Here is a 16,097-nt window from a genome sequence, read left to right on the forward strand (position 1 = left end):
GTAAGTACAAGTAAATAACTTAGCTCACCAGACTCTGTCTAATAAAGTAAAAAGAGCTCAGGGTTTAGCAAAGGCCTTGGGTTCAATCCCAAGTACCACAAAACCAACCAACAAACCAACAAAGGAATGAATTAATACATAAAAAAAGAAAAGAACCAAGAGGGCCTACGGCTTCCTTCCCAAGACTTCTCAGCCCATGTCAGGATCCTTGCAACTAGATTCTGTATTTCTCCATCACATAAATCATGTAAACTGAGTACACTTTTACTTATTCCCGGGAAATTCCTTGATGTTTAGCTTATGTCCGCCATTTAGACCCAGGCCCCAGGTAAAGACATTAAAACCAAATCAGAGAATTTGAAAGCAAACTGATAGTATTCTTCCAGCTCCCTGCAATCCACAGGGGAAGCTTCGTTCTGCTGCTAAAAACCGCAGGTGGGTTAACCTTGGCGGGGGCTTAGGCCTTCCTTGCTTCCCAGCCTTGGTGAACTTGGCCCTGTGAGAGAATCCATCAGTACCTTGGGGTTTTTGCTTTGTTTTTATTTTTGGTACCAAGGATCAAACTCTGGACCTTGCGCTTTTGAGGCAGGTGCCTTACCTTGGTTTCTTATCAGTGAAATGAGCTGCTAATGTCTGTGTTTCCAGCTTCCTGGCCAGAATTGGTGACTTCCTGTTTGCAAAGGTCCTGGTACTGTGGCTGGTACATAGAGTGTGCCCAGTGGATGGTGATAATTAGGAAGACTTGGCTGGGAATCTAAGGAGACAGAATATCCACACATGAGACATTAAACCCTCCAAGATGTAAACCAGAGAGAAGACGGGACTAGAAAAGCTATCACCAGCAGAGAATGATTCACTGCCCACAGAATCGCACAAACAATAAGAGACAGTGAGTGAGGGGGATATGTCGTGGAGGAGACGAAATTGTGGGCTCAGCACAGAGGATGCATGGGGAGAAGGGGCATTTTTTGCAGAGATATAGGGTGAATGGAGTCACGGCTGGACAAATTTGGGGTGCACTTTTACAATAGTAGCATGGTTTGAATCTGAAGTAGAGGAACCATTGCAGAAATGCAGTCCTGGCCTATAAGTTTGAAAATGATCTGGGGGCACATAGAAGCTTTAAAACACACTCACCAACTCCCTGATACCCCTTCTACCAAGTGCTGGATGCTTGAATATGGCCAGCTTTGTAATTTGCAGTGGAAGTAAAGCTGTGTGACTTCCAGCCCAGGCCAACACAATAGCTGTCTTACTTTGCTAAGTTTGTAGTAGTTTGTTGTGTAGCAGTAGACAGTCAGAGGAAGGCTGGACTGTGAAAATCAGCGTAAAGAGCACAGATTTTAAACTTCCACCAGTGGGAGCCACAGAAGGTACTTGAGCTGTAGCATGACCTAAGTAGCACTTTCAGCAGACTGATCCAGAGGCCCTTGCCAGGTAAAAGTAGAGTAAGCAGAGAGGGCTGTGAAGATACCTGTTGAAGAGTGGAGAGAAGGCTGAATCCTTTGTCTCTTCTGCTTCCTAAGGACCTTTGCAACCCATAGTCCATCCCTGGGAGTTTAGACCTGCCTGGCCAGGGTGTTTGATTGCAAGCAGGGCCCAGCCTGCTACGGGGAAGGGAGTGTCAGAATTGCCCAAGGACAGATGACAAGGAGAAAACTGAGGTGGAGAGGGGGATTGGAGGAGACATTGTGTGAGGTCCAGGGTCTGTCTTCCCTTCTCCAGCTGCCAGATCTGGGGGCGTGGGCGTGTTAGTATCTTAAGTGAGTTTAGGATTAGAAGGTAAATCTCAGCAAAATCACAAGTGTGTAATTTACCACATGAATCACCTGGCAGAGCATTAACATGAAATTTACAGCCTGGGGTGGCAATTAGTGTAATTAAGCAGCCTAAGTTGCTTTGGAGTTGAGGTTCCTGGGTACACAGGTGGCTTAGCAGATAAAACGTGGGATCCCAGGAGAAAAGTCCACCCTGGGGTGTTCACGGGCTGGATTCCTTGGGAGTGGCCACAGGATGTCCAGGAACCTTTCCAAAAATGTACAATCATTTGTGTTTTGGGAGGTGGGGGCCTCCGGGGATTTGAATTTTCCTCTGGAAAGCTGCAGCAAACGGCAGAAGCCAGTTCCCTGCGTTGCCTAGTGCTGTGTTGTCTAAGCCTGCTCTGCTTCTGCTACTTGTGTCAGACTCACCCAGGGACAGGTCCCACAACACAGTCCTCAGATCTTCTGCACACACGGAGGCCTGGGGCTGGGCCTGGGAATGGCTTTGCTCTCTCTCGCTCTTCCTTTTCTTTCTCTCCCAGGGCTTTCTCACTGAACTATATCCCCAGGCATTTTTTATTTTGAGACAAGTTCTCACTAAGTTGCCCAGTGGGACTCAAACTTGCCATCTTCCGGCCTCGGGCTTCCAAGTGCTGGTATTCCAGGCATATTCCCCACTATGTCTGGCTGGGAATGGTTGTTTTTTTTTGTTTTTTTTTTTCCCTTTTTAAACAAGCAACCAAGCGCTTAGTCTGAATTTTGAGAAGCCTGGCCACGTATTTGAGAGAAAAGTTCATGGTTGTCTATCCTTGTTTGCACATAAAAAGAGTTTGGTTATTTTTTTCCTTTTGGAAAAAAAAATCTAATTACTAAAGTAACACATGTTCACTGTAACCAATTAGGAAAAGCCAATCTGCTTTTAATAAGTCATTAACAACGGAACACTGGCAGAATGGTTCATGAGGAAATGTTCACGGGAGTGTTCTCTGCTTACCGTTTTTCATCTGTGACTCGCGCTCCCAGTAGGCTAGCAAGGGGGCGAAAAGGAAGGATGCATCTATTTTGTTTCGGCAGCTAAGTTCAGGGTGCTGTGAAGAAGCACAATATCTCCAGTCTGAAGCCTTGCGAAGCTCCTGGGGCAGGTCGGGCTGCATGAGCAAAGATGTAATGGAATGGGTCCCCAAAACCTACCCAAAATGTTCTGAGTGACAGCCAGGAGCCTAACAACTCACCTGTTCTGTAATTATTTATGGGGCACCGACTGTGTGCCAGGCGTTGCCTGGGCGCTGACAATTCGACAGAGACGGATTCTGCGATTCCCTCCCATTCTGAAATCTGGCAGGTGAGCCGCCCACATCCTGGCCCAGGGAGCCCAGGTCACAGGTAGGAGGCGAGACAGGAAAGGCTTCCCTTTCAGAAGGATTTTCTCTCTACCTTGCACACAAGGCGGCTCCGTGAACTGCTGGCTGACGCAGAGGTCTGGGGACTTCGTGGGCCTTTGCAAGTGACCCAGAGGCTAAGTCTGTTCGCTGCCTGTCTTACTGTTGCATGGCCACGCTGGATTATTTCATTCTCATGCTGTTTCTGGATGCTCCTGGGCTGTGTACTTGAAACAAGAACCCGTTCCTCCAGAGTCAGAAATGTCCATAGTCCATCCCTTTCCAGAATAAGTTTGCAGTTCCTGCTGAATAGAGGGCCTTGGACACCTGACGCTTAGGACACCTGTGTAGTCTGTGGGGATTCTGGAAGGACAGGGCCCTCATTCTGTTTTTGCTTTTGTGTGTGCATTATTTTTTGGAGACAAGATCTCTCAATGTGGCTTAGGCTGGCTTTCCATGCATGGCAATCCTCCTGCCTCAGCCTCCCGAGTGCTTGGATTACAGGTGTGTGCTACCATGCACCTTACTGGCTGTTGTCTCTGGCCCTGGCCAGGGCAGATGAGACCTCCATCCAACACCCCACACTTTCCCTGCTCTATGGACTTCCCTTCAGAACACTGAGTGCTATCTGGGAGTCGCATCTGAATCCACCAACAAGCCCTGGGTGGGATTTAAGTGGCGCTGGTGGTGCTGTAGACCGCAGCTGTCCGGAGAGCCTGGGCTGATAGGGACCAGGCAGGGTTGTTTGGGACAGCCAGAGGTAAGGGCCATAAACCACCCTGACAAGCCACTGGCCCAGCCAGCGACTGGTGGGATTCTGGCTTATCCTGCATCTGCCCAGGCCCCCCTTGGCAGGGCTGTAATTACAGGTCACAGGGATGCTAAGAGCCTCTTAATCCCCAACTTTACAGGACAGATTTATGCTCCTAGCTGCTTTTGCTCTTTTGTGCTTCAGCAAATTGGACAGCTGCATAAGAAGTCCCAGTCATGGTGAGTTCTGTCTCCCGGGTGGTAAAGGACACCTGGTAAAGGCTGTCAGCTTCCTTGGGGCCTGTGACTTGTCCCAGAGCTGATTTTCCAGTGGTTACCAAGCTCCGGACTCCAAAGGCTCTGAGCAAGTTCATGGACTGGGGACAGAAGCTGGGCAGACCGTGGGCACATCCACCTCTACCCTTGGGAACCAGGGCAGGGACCATACCAGAGCAGACCTGAGGTTGCGGAACTGTGAAACAACCTAACAGAAGCTGGGCATGGTGGTACAAATGTCTGTAATCCCAGCACTGGGGAGGCTGAGGCAGGAGGATCGGCACAAGTGTGAAGCCAGGCTGGGCTATATACAGTAAGTTCAAGGCCAGCTTGTCTTAAAAAACCAAAAAAACATGAACAAACAAAAAGAAATGAACTTAACAAGATGACTGAAAGAACTGAACTGACTGCCGTCTGCTGCCGATATATTCTAGCGCTCAATATATTTTCTTTCATGCACTTTGTGTTCTCTTCTACCCTCCCAATCAGACCAGAGGAGGGCATGGGGCCAGGAAGGGATGGAGAGCACAGTGCCTCAGACAGAGTGACAGGAAGCCCAGAGGCCCTGGGCACTGCAGGTGTGTGAGAAGCAGGGGGCAGCCCAGAGTGGCCAGCAGGGGAGGGAGTGAGGAGATTCTGACCTGGTCAAGTTTGGGCCTGGTGAAAGAAAAACAACTTTTTTATGGGCCTGAGATTTGAACCCAGGGCCTTTGCACTAAGCTAAATCCCCAGGCCATTACTCATTTTTAAATTTTCAGGCAAGGCCTCACTGAGTAGCTAAATTGCCCAGACTGGGTTCAAACGTGTGATCCCTCTGCCTCAGCCTCTCAGAGGGATGGGATGACAGGCATGGGCCACCACGCCTGGCTCTGATGAAAAACTTGGTAAGTGGAAGCTTTGAGCATTGGAGCAGTTTCATCCTGCAGAGGTCTCAGATGATGGGTCCAGCTGCCACAAGCAGAAGCCCGGCACCTCCTCTTGGACAGGGCCTGGAGGATGCCTTTGTCCCGGTGACCTTCTTGGTGGCTGCGTTTACAGAAATGTCACAGGTCTGAAGGCTGAGGGACAGGCCTGCTGCTATTGACAGCTCCTAAGGCCAAGGCAGCAGCCCAGGATCCTTGCTGGTGCCACATACCAGCCCTGTCGTTCTCCAGGCAGGATGGGCTTTGGGCGCAGGTAGTGTTTTGCCTACATCCCGGCAGCAGGTTACAGTGGCTGGAGCTGCTTTAGCCCACAGCATATGCAGGGACCGGCAGACCTTGCCTGAATCGTGGCTCTGCTACTTCTGAGGGAGAGGCCTCTCTGATTCTTGATTTTTATGTCTGTGAAAGGGGTATACATTGGGTGTGGTGGTGCACATCTGCGACCCCAGCTACTTGGGAGGCTGAGGCAGGAGGACTGCAAGCTTGAGCCCAGCCTGGGCAGCTTAGAGAGAGCCTGTTTCAAAATAAAAGCCCTGGGGATGTAGCTCAGTGGTAGAGCGGCTCTGGGTGTGATCCCCAGAATCACACACAGAAAAGAAAAGAAAAGAAATTGATAAGCTTTGGGAGAGGAGCTGAATGTAATCTATAAGCATGTTATAGTCATTCAATTGCTAGAATGCATGCTATTCTTTTTATTAACTGCAAGACTACTGTCCCTAATTACTTTTCTTGTTTTTTGCTTTTTATAGAAATTTGAACAATGAGGTGCAGGTAGTGCTAGCTCCCCATATCCAACACCAGGCTTTGGAGGGGTGCTCATACCCCTGGGGTCAAATGCTGGCATCCACAGTCTCAAGAACTTTGAGCGGCTGGGCAGTGGGGAGCAGAGAAGCCCAGCTGCTACCCTGAGGGACTGCACTGGGGCGTTCTCACTGCATGCGGGGGCCAGGCACGTCCTCCCCTGAGCCTGCTTCCTTCCGAGCACTGACTGCTATTCCCAGAGAACGTCAAGGAAGTGAAGTTGAGTTGGGTGCTAAGTACATTTTGTTTCTATCCCTTGAAACACCGTTGTTCGTGGGTGATAGATAATGTGACAAGGCATGAAGATGGATCAAGCTGTACTTAAATACGAGGCTCCCCAGGCCGAGTGTTCGCTGTGACCCCGCCTGGCATGGAGCAGGCGCCTATGCGGGCCCCCTTTCCCTGGACCACGGTGGCCCCAGCCTCGGGGACTCTTGGCCCCCATGGGGAGGCTCGCTGTGCTCTCTTTAACACCTGATCCTCCTTCAAAACTGGGCCACGGCTGATCTTTCCAGAAAGGGAAAGGCCCTTCGCTCTGAGTCACGGGGCACCGGGGACTTTGGCATTGTCTGCTGGAGCCAGTGGGCCTGGGAGAGGAACTCCTCCCGAGCGCTGCTCCTGGACCCCTGCCCGGAGGACGTGTCAGCTTGGAGCCAGGCAGGGCCAGGCCGGGCTCCTGTGTGCAGTCCGGGAGTCCAGCGAGGCCTCCTCGGCCACGGGCGGGCCCCAGATGGGGTCCCAGGGACTGCCTTTGTCCGGTCTCTCTGTCTCATCTCCTCTCCTCCTGTCCAGTCAGTGAGGAGCTGCTGACCAGGCTGCTCACCCACTTCCACCTTTCAGATTCCCACTCCACCCAGGGCCCGGGCCACACAAGGCCAGAGTGGCCCACAGACTTCCTCTGCCCTCCTTTTGGGGTGATTTTTCTGCTCCTCTGTCTAGACCAGTGGCTGTCACTGGGCCAGGTGATTCTGATCATGAGACAATTGGCGTTGTCTGGCTGTCACAACTTGGGAGCTGGAGGTGCTTCTAACATCAAATGAGCAGAGGCCAGGGATGCTGCGCAATACCCTACAAGGCATATTTCAGCCTCCACATCATGGAATTATCCAGTCTAAAATGTCAAAAGCATCGAGGTTGAGAAACTGGCAGAGGCCTCACCTCCTCCAGGAAGTCCTCTGTGCACTTCCTGGATGGAGCAGTCACCCCTTCCAGCTTCTGCACACTGCTCCCACTATGGCTTCCATCGCTCTGTGTGGTCCTTGGGTTCCGAAAGAGGAACCTGGTGTCATGGCGTCTGCGTCTCTGCTCTCCTTTCCCACTGGCTTGCAACTTCCCACTCCATCCCTGCCCTCGGAGGTCAGAGACCACTTTGTCCACAGTTATGTCTCCAAGATCCAACCTAGAACCTGACACATGACAGCCACCCAGGGGATACTGAAGTGGGTGACGGGCATCACAGGATGAGACCTGAGCGCACTTATTTCCTTTGTTGTCTGAATCATGTGCCTGCAGGTGCTCACCTCCAATCCCTCCTTCCAAATTGGCTTCCTAAGCTGTGCTCCCTCACAGCCTGGCCCTGCTGACAGGCACGGGCCATGGTGGATGGATTCACATGTGACACCCAGATAGGATCTGCTGGCCCTCCCTGCTCAGGGAAAGCCTTGGACTGAGGCGAGGTGTTGTGCTGCTATGGATGGAGCAGCAGGACTTTTGGATCTTAATCTTTCAGCTATGAGTTTATTTTGGAAAACTACTGGTTCTGCCCTTTCCCCCAGTCCACCCTAACATCTTCAACAAAGATTCCCTGGAAGGGGAAACAGGACCGAGGAGCCAGGAACAAGAGGGTCCCACCCCCCATTCAGCTGGAGCTACCAGCTCTCCCACACCCCTGGGAATCGTGGTGTGGAGCTGAGAACAATAGGACTTCAGAGGAGGAAAGGACACAATGGACTCAGGGCTTGTGCCCTAAACCACAGGTCTCCACCTGGGCGCTGGTAGCAGTTGGGGCTGGGGATGACTGGTGGTGGAGGCCGTGTCATGGGATGGTGAACAAGATCCCCTCATTTCACCCTGGCCAGTGCCTCAATCAAGATTTGTCTGTGTTCGTAGTCCAGGGACTGTTAGCCCTTGGGATAGTAAGGGAACCTCGAGTCCTTCGCTGGCCGCGGATGGCCTTGGGCAAGCCACACGGCCCCCTGCTGGTGTCCTGCCGGGTGAGTGGGCTCTCCTCTCCTTCTCTTCCCATTGCTGTCCTGTGTTCGCTCGCTGGGCACTGCACACCTGCTATGGAGGGGGCTTGTACAATTACTTAATCCCCAGCACCGCTCCATGAAGTTATCTCCCTGACCTTGTCTCTTAACCCTCACCTTTGCACGCACTCCTGGCCTCCTTGTTGTCCCTCCAGGACACCAGGCAAACTCCTACCTCAGGGGCTTTGCACATGCTGTTCTTTCACCTGCAACACTCTTCCCTGTGGTTTCCTCTGTCATCTCCTTTAAGTCTTGACTCCAGTGTGACTTCTTGGGTGATGTCTTTCTGGGCTACTCCTAAGCACTGTATTCCAACTCTCTGTTTAGATTTTCTTTTTATTTGCAGTACTGAGGCTTAAACCCAGGGGTGTTCTAGTTTTCTTCTGTATCTCACTGATGGTCTACCTGCCTATGTTGGTTTTCTTCACCTCTCTACATCTATGCCTAGAACCCTGCTTACCCCAAAATGAGCACTCACAAAACAGTGGAATGAGTGAGAGATGAAATGCACAGAAACAATTCTTGATCGAGCCTCAGCACGATCCAGTTATTGTTACCGTGAGCAAAAAGGCAGAGCCAGTTTGACCTCTCTCTGCCTCGAGAGCACCTGAGCCCTGTGGAGGTGACTCACAGCCTTTGCCTGGCTGGGGAAGACAGCATTTGAACACACACACACACACACACACACACACACACACACACAGTTATCCATGCAATGAATTAATTACGACTTTTCCGGGCGGCTAAGGATAACAGCAGGAGTTCGTGGGGAAGTTGATCAGGGAGCTGCTTCAGATATTTAGGGTCTCTCTTAAACAGCTTTGTCTTTTTGAATAAATAAAGGGGTAAAAGTCTGCCTGTGCAATAGGTTTCAACAAAAGCTCAAAGGAACAAAGGGAAAAAAATCACCACAAGTGTCTGTTTATCCTCATTGTTTTAAACGCAACCAATCACGGTATTCTGTTTTTTAAATAGACCTCTGAAAAACAACAGTATCCTCCTGCCGCCCGCACCCTCCGGACTCCTCCAAAACAAAACCACCCTAAATAGGAACCGGGAAGCGAGCTTTGCCGCGGCTGACTCCAGGGCAGGGAATTGAAAGTTTGACCTGCCCTGCACAATAGCAGGTTCCTGCAGTGCGTGCGTGCGTGGGTGCGTGCGTGCGTGGGTGTATGGCTGAGGCGAGGGTAGCCGCTGGATCTTTTCAGTTGCACAGTGAGGCCCGCCTTCCTTGTTTCTCGACTGCTCAAGACTGCGGCACCTGCTGCTGTTGACGGTGGCATCACAGCTGCCCCACGTGGCCCTGCTGGGCGTCTGGTGCTCCACCCCTGCTGTCCTCGGAAGCCACTCCGGGGCTGTGCTGGGCGGAAGCCCCTGCCCCTCATGAGGAAGACAGTGAATCCTCACAGCCAACTTCCGCCAGGCCACACACGGTCTCAGACCCCCAAATCTGTCGATCCGGGTCCCATTTCCTCTGGAGGAGAGACGCAAAGTACAGGTGTCCTGTTTGCAGGTACAGAGCCTGGCAGTGACCCAGGCTACGATTGGCAGCTGGAACCACGCCCGAGGAGGACGTTCTAAATGCCCTCGATGGACTTGCTCACAACCGGGGCCTCTCCTGACTTTCACCGTGTGTTTCGGAGATCTTTGTCCCTACCCAATGTCTACAGCTGCCTCGCTGAAAAATATCAAGGCCTAACTTGGACAACTCTAATGTCTCCAAATCCTCACAGCCCTGTGAAGTTTGAACTAAATATTTCCAGTCCCACTTTTGAGGCATGGAAAGTAGGATTGGGAAAGCTAAGAAATGTGGACAGGATTCCAGAGCCAGGCAGCAGGTAGGCATGATTTGAAGCCCAAAATGTCTAGAGCGAACTCAGGAATTTCTAGGTTTATAGCCCTTGCTCTAAGAGCCCCAGCAATGTTGTGGTTCTCTCTTGCCTTCTAGCATTCATAACAACCCTGCTGCCTGAATTTGTTTTTTCCTCAGTTCTGATTTCTAATCTGAGCCGAATTATGTAGTTTCCCTGGGCCTCAGTTTTCTCATCTTTAAAATGGGAATGGGAATGGTATCTTCTTCAAGTGATTATCATGAGGACTAAGCAAGCTCATATACACTTTGGAATACCACCTGGCCATTATTGTCACTAGAGTTGTTTTTATCATTACCATTTTTCCTAGTACAGCTTGTCTCCACTTATGTCCAACACAATATTTTTACAGAGCCAGTACCGCTTCTTTATCATTTATGACTACTTCCCTTTCCTTACTCAGGACCTTCCTGCTTTAAACTCCCAGAACCTACCACATTTAAAGAGCTGCCACTTTGGGAATGGGCGTGTAGCTCAGTGATGAAGCACTTGCCTTAGCAGGCACAAGGCCCTGCGTTCCATTCTTAGCCCACACTCGCATGCGCGTGCGCACACACACACAGGACCCGTACTTCTTCCTTACTATAAGTATGCTCTCTTTCTTTCCTTTCTTTTTTGTGTATTTGTTTTTAGACACACTCGCTCATGTAGCCCAGGCTGGCCTGGAACTCAACATCCTCTACCTCCGCCTCCTGAATGCTTGAATAACAGTGAACCACCATGTCTGACTGAGCAGGCCCCATTTCTTGAGTAATGGTTTTCTCAATGATAGGACATGAGTCTTCTGCTGGCTCAGGCTGAGGCTGATGTTGAATGCTGGGGTCTGATGGGATTGAGATGTGATTTTTGGCTTTGCCATCCACATCATGGAATTGGCAGACCTTGGGTTCCTTGCCCATATGCAGGGGATGATAGTTTCTGACTCATAGGCTACTTAGATGTAATCAATGGGAGAGCGAACATGGAGGTGCCTGCAGCAGACACTGAATTACAGCCTCCTTATATTATTAATAATAGCAACTCAATATTGATCAGGCATTTCTTATACACCAGGCTCTGTGCTATATATATATATATATATATATATATATATATATATATATATATTCTCATTTAAATAGTTATTCAAATAATACATACCCAAAGCACCAAAAATGAAAGGAAATAAATTGTACTTTACCAAAAGTAAAAACTTTCATATTTTAAAAGATACTTATACTTCCAGGAAAATGAAGTGGCAGCTACGCGTGGTGGCACGTGCCTATAATCCCAGGACTCTCGAGGCTGAAGCAGCAGGATCACAATAGCCCAGACGGCCTGGGCCACAGAGTGAGACCCTGTCTCACAGAACCAAAAACCAAAAATCAAAACTCCCTAAAATGGAATGTGAAACGACAACTCATAGCATAAGAGAAAAATTTTGTAAGCCAAGTATTTGATAAACATTTGGTATCTGGAACATATAAAGAGCTCTTACAACTCAATTAAATATAAATAACGCAATTAAAAAGGGTATAGGATCTAAATAGGCATTTCTTCAAGGGAGTGACGCACGGGTGGGCAGCCAGCATATAAAAAGACACCTCGCACCATTAGTTACCGGGGAAACCAAAACAAAAGCACACTGAGATTCCGCTTCATACTCACTTGGATGGCTCGAGAAGAAGGAATGAATTGCTAATACACACTACGATGATATGGATTAAATTTGCAAACATTACGCTAAGTAAAGAAACCAGTTACAAAACACCACATATTGTATGATCCCATCCATAGGGAAAGCTCAGAACTGTGGCACCCTGAGCCTCTTTAAGCCCCACTTTCTTCATCAGCAAAAGGAGAATGATACTGCATGTCTCATACTGTTCATGTAAAATAGAAACTATGAATCAGGGACATGGGAATGGTTTATGGGTTGGTAGCTATGGTTTGTAGCTTTTATGTTCCTTATTCTCATCTTTGTTTCTATCACAAGAGTTGCCACAGTTTGCTGAAAGCTCTTGCTCTCTTCTTTGCCTATCAGCACGTAGTGAGCACCTTAAACATGTGAGGGAGGGTCTTCTCGCTTTGTATCCCCAAGGCTTTGCAGAGTAGCTAAGTGCATGCTAGTGCATTCCTGCACATTTGTTCAGATGAATGAATGGATGCATAGAAGGACAATGTGATGGATGGGAGGCTGTCTGTATCGCCTGTAGGTGGGAAGGTAGGAGTATCTGGTATTATGAATGGATGGATGAGTGGGTATTTGAATGAATGGATGGGCAGATGGATGTGTATCTGGATGGTTGTATGAGTCCACAGATGAGAGGAGGAGTGTGTGCATGCATAGCTGTGTGTATATATGTATGAATGGGTCAATGGATTGGTAGATGTCTGGATTATTGAATTAATTAATAGGTGCACAGAACGGACACATAGAGGTATATTTATTCTGTGTGTCTATGATATATGTGCATCTATGAATGGATATATGTATGGTGTAAGGATACAGGGCAAGTTGGAGAATGGGTTGAGAAATGGTAGCGTGATGGACACCCACCTATGCATGTGCAGTTGATAGATTTTATTGGACAGTGATAAAGATGGATGGGAAATTCGTTAAGCATTATATTCCAGTACTCAGAACAATATTTCCGGTCTATATTTTTACCACTGAGGGTTCTGGTCTCTGCTCTGGACCCAAGCATGGGGAAAAGAATATACTCAAATGATCTACTCTCTGTCCCCGAAAAGGAGGCCTGTTCTGACTCAGCACTGTGACAAGTGATTACACACTGCCATCACTGCAGAAGTGTCACTGTAATCACCCCTAAATGCCTTCTCACCCAGTTTCCCAGGGCTGTTTCAAAACTTGCCCCAGTGTCCTCAGCGCAAAATGACAAGACTAGAAGGAAGCCTGGGTGCCAGTTATTTCTTCCTCTCAGTTCTTTCGAATGCGGAAACTAAATCTCAGAGAAGGGAAGGACTGCACCCAAGGTCACAGAGTGAGTAAGTGGCAGGCCAGGGGCAAGGACTCAGGCTTTCGGATCAGGGCTGTTGCTACCAAGTGTCCCCTGGTTTCATGTGTCCTCCAGACCTCCCTGTCCTGATGCCTCTGGGGCCAAGCCCTTCAAACATCTCTGAGCAAATGCACCTCTCTCACCTTGGCTATGACACCCATGGGTCCTGGGAGCCAACTTGATCATGTTCATCTCCAGTGCAACCATCTGGTTACGGCCAACACCCGGCCCACTCAACTGTTGGAAGGATTTCGAGACCAGGAATTTGCCTTGTGTGGGTAGCTGCTAAAGATGCCCTCTGGGTCTTCAGAATTTTAGTGCTTCCCCCCTTGTCTCCTGATTTTCTAAAGGCAAATCTTTCCTCTCATTCTCTTTCATTAGTGGAATAAAAGGGAGGAAGACAGACACACACAGAGAGTTTGCCCTGGTGATTCAACAAAGGCAATCACAGAGATTGTGTTTGTTCATCCCTGAGGCCTTGGGGCCCTGTTCATCTTCCTGTAATCTTCAGAGTGTCACTGATGAACTTGAGGCCCTTCCTGCTTGCCAATTTCACCCCCCTCCTCCCTGTCTCCCTCTCCACTTGCCTTCTAAGCCTCACCTGCTGCCAGGTGACTGGGTACTGGGCACAGCCCTGCTGCAGTGGCTTTGTCAGGCCTGCCTATCTCTTCCGTTCTGAACTTTCCAGTCTTGACAGAATGTAAATCCCTGTAGGAGGAGCCCTCTCACCTGGGAGTCACCTCCGCTGCTCTGGGGACAGTTTGGGAACAACTGCAGAAGCAGCAGCAGCACCACTCTAAGAACTCCCTCATAAGGGGAGGTGACTGCCCACCTGTCCCTGCTTTTAGCTCTTTCCTCCCTGCAGCTCCGCAGTGCACCTGCCAGGAGCAGCCCTATCTCACAGAGAGGGAAACTGAGTCATGGCAAGTCATCCAGGTTGGGCTCCAGTGCTATTATGTTTAATTACTGCATTAAACCAGCTGCTGAACCAAATACTTTCCATGGAGTAAGTAACTCTTTATGGGATAACCAGGTAGGTCACTTCCATTATCCCTATCTACAGAGATGCATGTGCGGGCACAGAGTGGTTCAGGGACTCGACCAGAGACACTCAGCTAATGGGAGCGAGCATTCCGGGCTATCTCCCCAGTAGCAGTAGCTTTTGCAAATACTTCATGGAATTATAAAGTCATGAATGTTTAGGGCTGGATGGTGCTGTAAAGATATCACAATGAAACACAATAGGTCAGAAGACAAACCAGGGAGCCAACATAGGTCAGCCAACTCATGTAGCTGGTCACCTGGGGGTTCTGGAACAGAGGTGTAGAATAATGATAAGAATAATTTTTTAGATATTTAAAAATATTATTATAAGAACGGGATCTTTTGTAAATGCACGTTTTGTTCTATGCAGATCGAATTACAAAGTCGTTAAAATAATAACTCATAATAACTACAGGTAAACCGAGAGATTTGAGAATAACTCCTCACACACGCACACATAACACAATGTCACACACCGCAGGTACACGGTGCAGCACACACGGTGCAGCTCCCTCCCTGCCTGGCTGTGTGGGTGGCTCTTTCCCTTGGAGCTCAGAGGGGAGATGCTCACAAGGGCCCCTGAATGCAGCAAGACATCTGTGCTATTCTCCAAGACAGGCAGGGTCCCAGGACTTCGTGGCTGAAACAAAGCCCAAACAAGTTGTAAGGAGAAGGTCTTTGGAGCACATAAATGTTGGCAGCGCAGAGAAACGGTTAGGGGTGACCCTGCCTGGGAAAACTTGGGACCATCCCAGTCCTGGTTACAAAACTGTGAAGGCCCCAGGGCTCTGCAGCCCATCTGCCAGGGCTGGTGGAGGTGAGGTGGAGTAAACTAGGGTGGGTGTGGAGCCAGAGACTCTCCAGAGGACACTGATTTGAGGCATGTATCTTAGTTGTATCTTAGTGATCTTCCAGAACAGCATTCCTTAAAGTGGGAGAGGTGTTTGGTGGGCACAAGAACAGAACATTACATAACGTTAAACCACACAGTGCAAAACAAAATGCTTTCCCTTTTTCGTTCCTACTCATTCCTTTTGACTTCTTCAGGTACCAACTTTCAGTGTGATGCTAATAATTCTTTACCCCCTGCCCCCACCAACACCTGCCCTCCCTCCCTCCCTTCTTTCTTTCCCTCCTTCCTTCATTCTACTGGGGGTTGAATCCCGGGCCTCATGCATGCTCAGCCAGTGCTCTACCACTGAGCTCCATCTCCAGGTCTTTTAAAAATTTTTATTTTGAGACAAGGTCTCACTAAACTGCTCAGGTTGGTCTTGAACTCATGTTCCTCCTGCTTCATCCTCCTAAGTAGCTGGGATTAAAGCGGGAAAAGAGCAGCCTTCAAGCCCCGAACCCTTCTCCAAATTTCCCAACTAGAATTTAGCAACAGTGTTTTGTATCCTTAAGTTTAAATTGTCTTTCTCTCATTACTGTAGCAATATGGTGTTTACTGTGGCCCTTTGAAATATATTAAAGGCCAAAATGAGTTGGTATGGAGAAACCATTAAGGGTGATAGTACAGGCAGTACATAGCTGCTGCAAAATTCCTGAAGGCGGCAGAAGAAGAGGAGGGTTAAAGGGCAGGGTCAGAGGGGAGGGTAAGGTTTTCTGATTCACATGGAAGTGCTGTATGGGGATGTTAGCAGTCTTTCTGTCACTATGTGCAAACACCTGAGATAACTAACTTGTAAAGAGAAAAGATGGCTCAGAGTTCTGAGTGCTTCAGACCCTGTTTGGTTGACACTCTCACTTTGAGCCACATCATGGCAGGCACACAGGCTGAAGCAATCTGCTCACCTGATGGCTGGGAAGCAGAAGAGGAAATGGAAAGAGCCAGGGCTCCACTGTCCATTTCAAGTGTGTGCACGCAGTGACCTAAAGACCTCCCACCAGCCCCTGCTTCGTAAAGGCTCTAATAGTATGTCTGTGTGGGGGGTTCTAAGCTTTCACCACATGGACATCTTGGGGACACTTCAGGTCTGGACTAGAGCAAAGTGCTAGCTGTGGGCCTGAAAGTCAGCAACGGGAGGGAACACTGGGAGTGGGGG

This window comes from Heterocephalus glaber, unplaced genomic scaffold, assembly GCF_053883595.1.
Source record: "Heterocephalus glaber isolate CG9 unplaced genomic scaffold, H.glaber_assembly_v1.0 deba00001687, whole genome shotgun sequence".
Classification (NCBI taxonomy): domain Eukaryota; kingdom Metazoa; phylum Chordata; class Mammalia; order Rodentia; family Bathyergidae; genus Heterocephalus; species Heterocephalus glaber.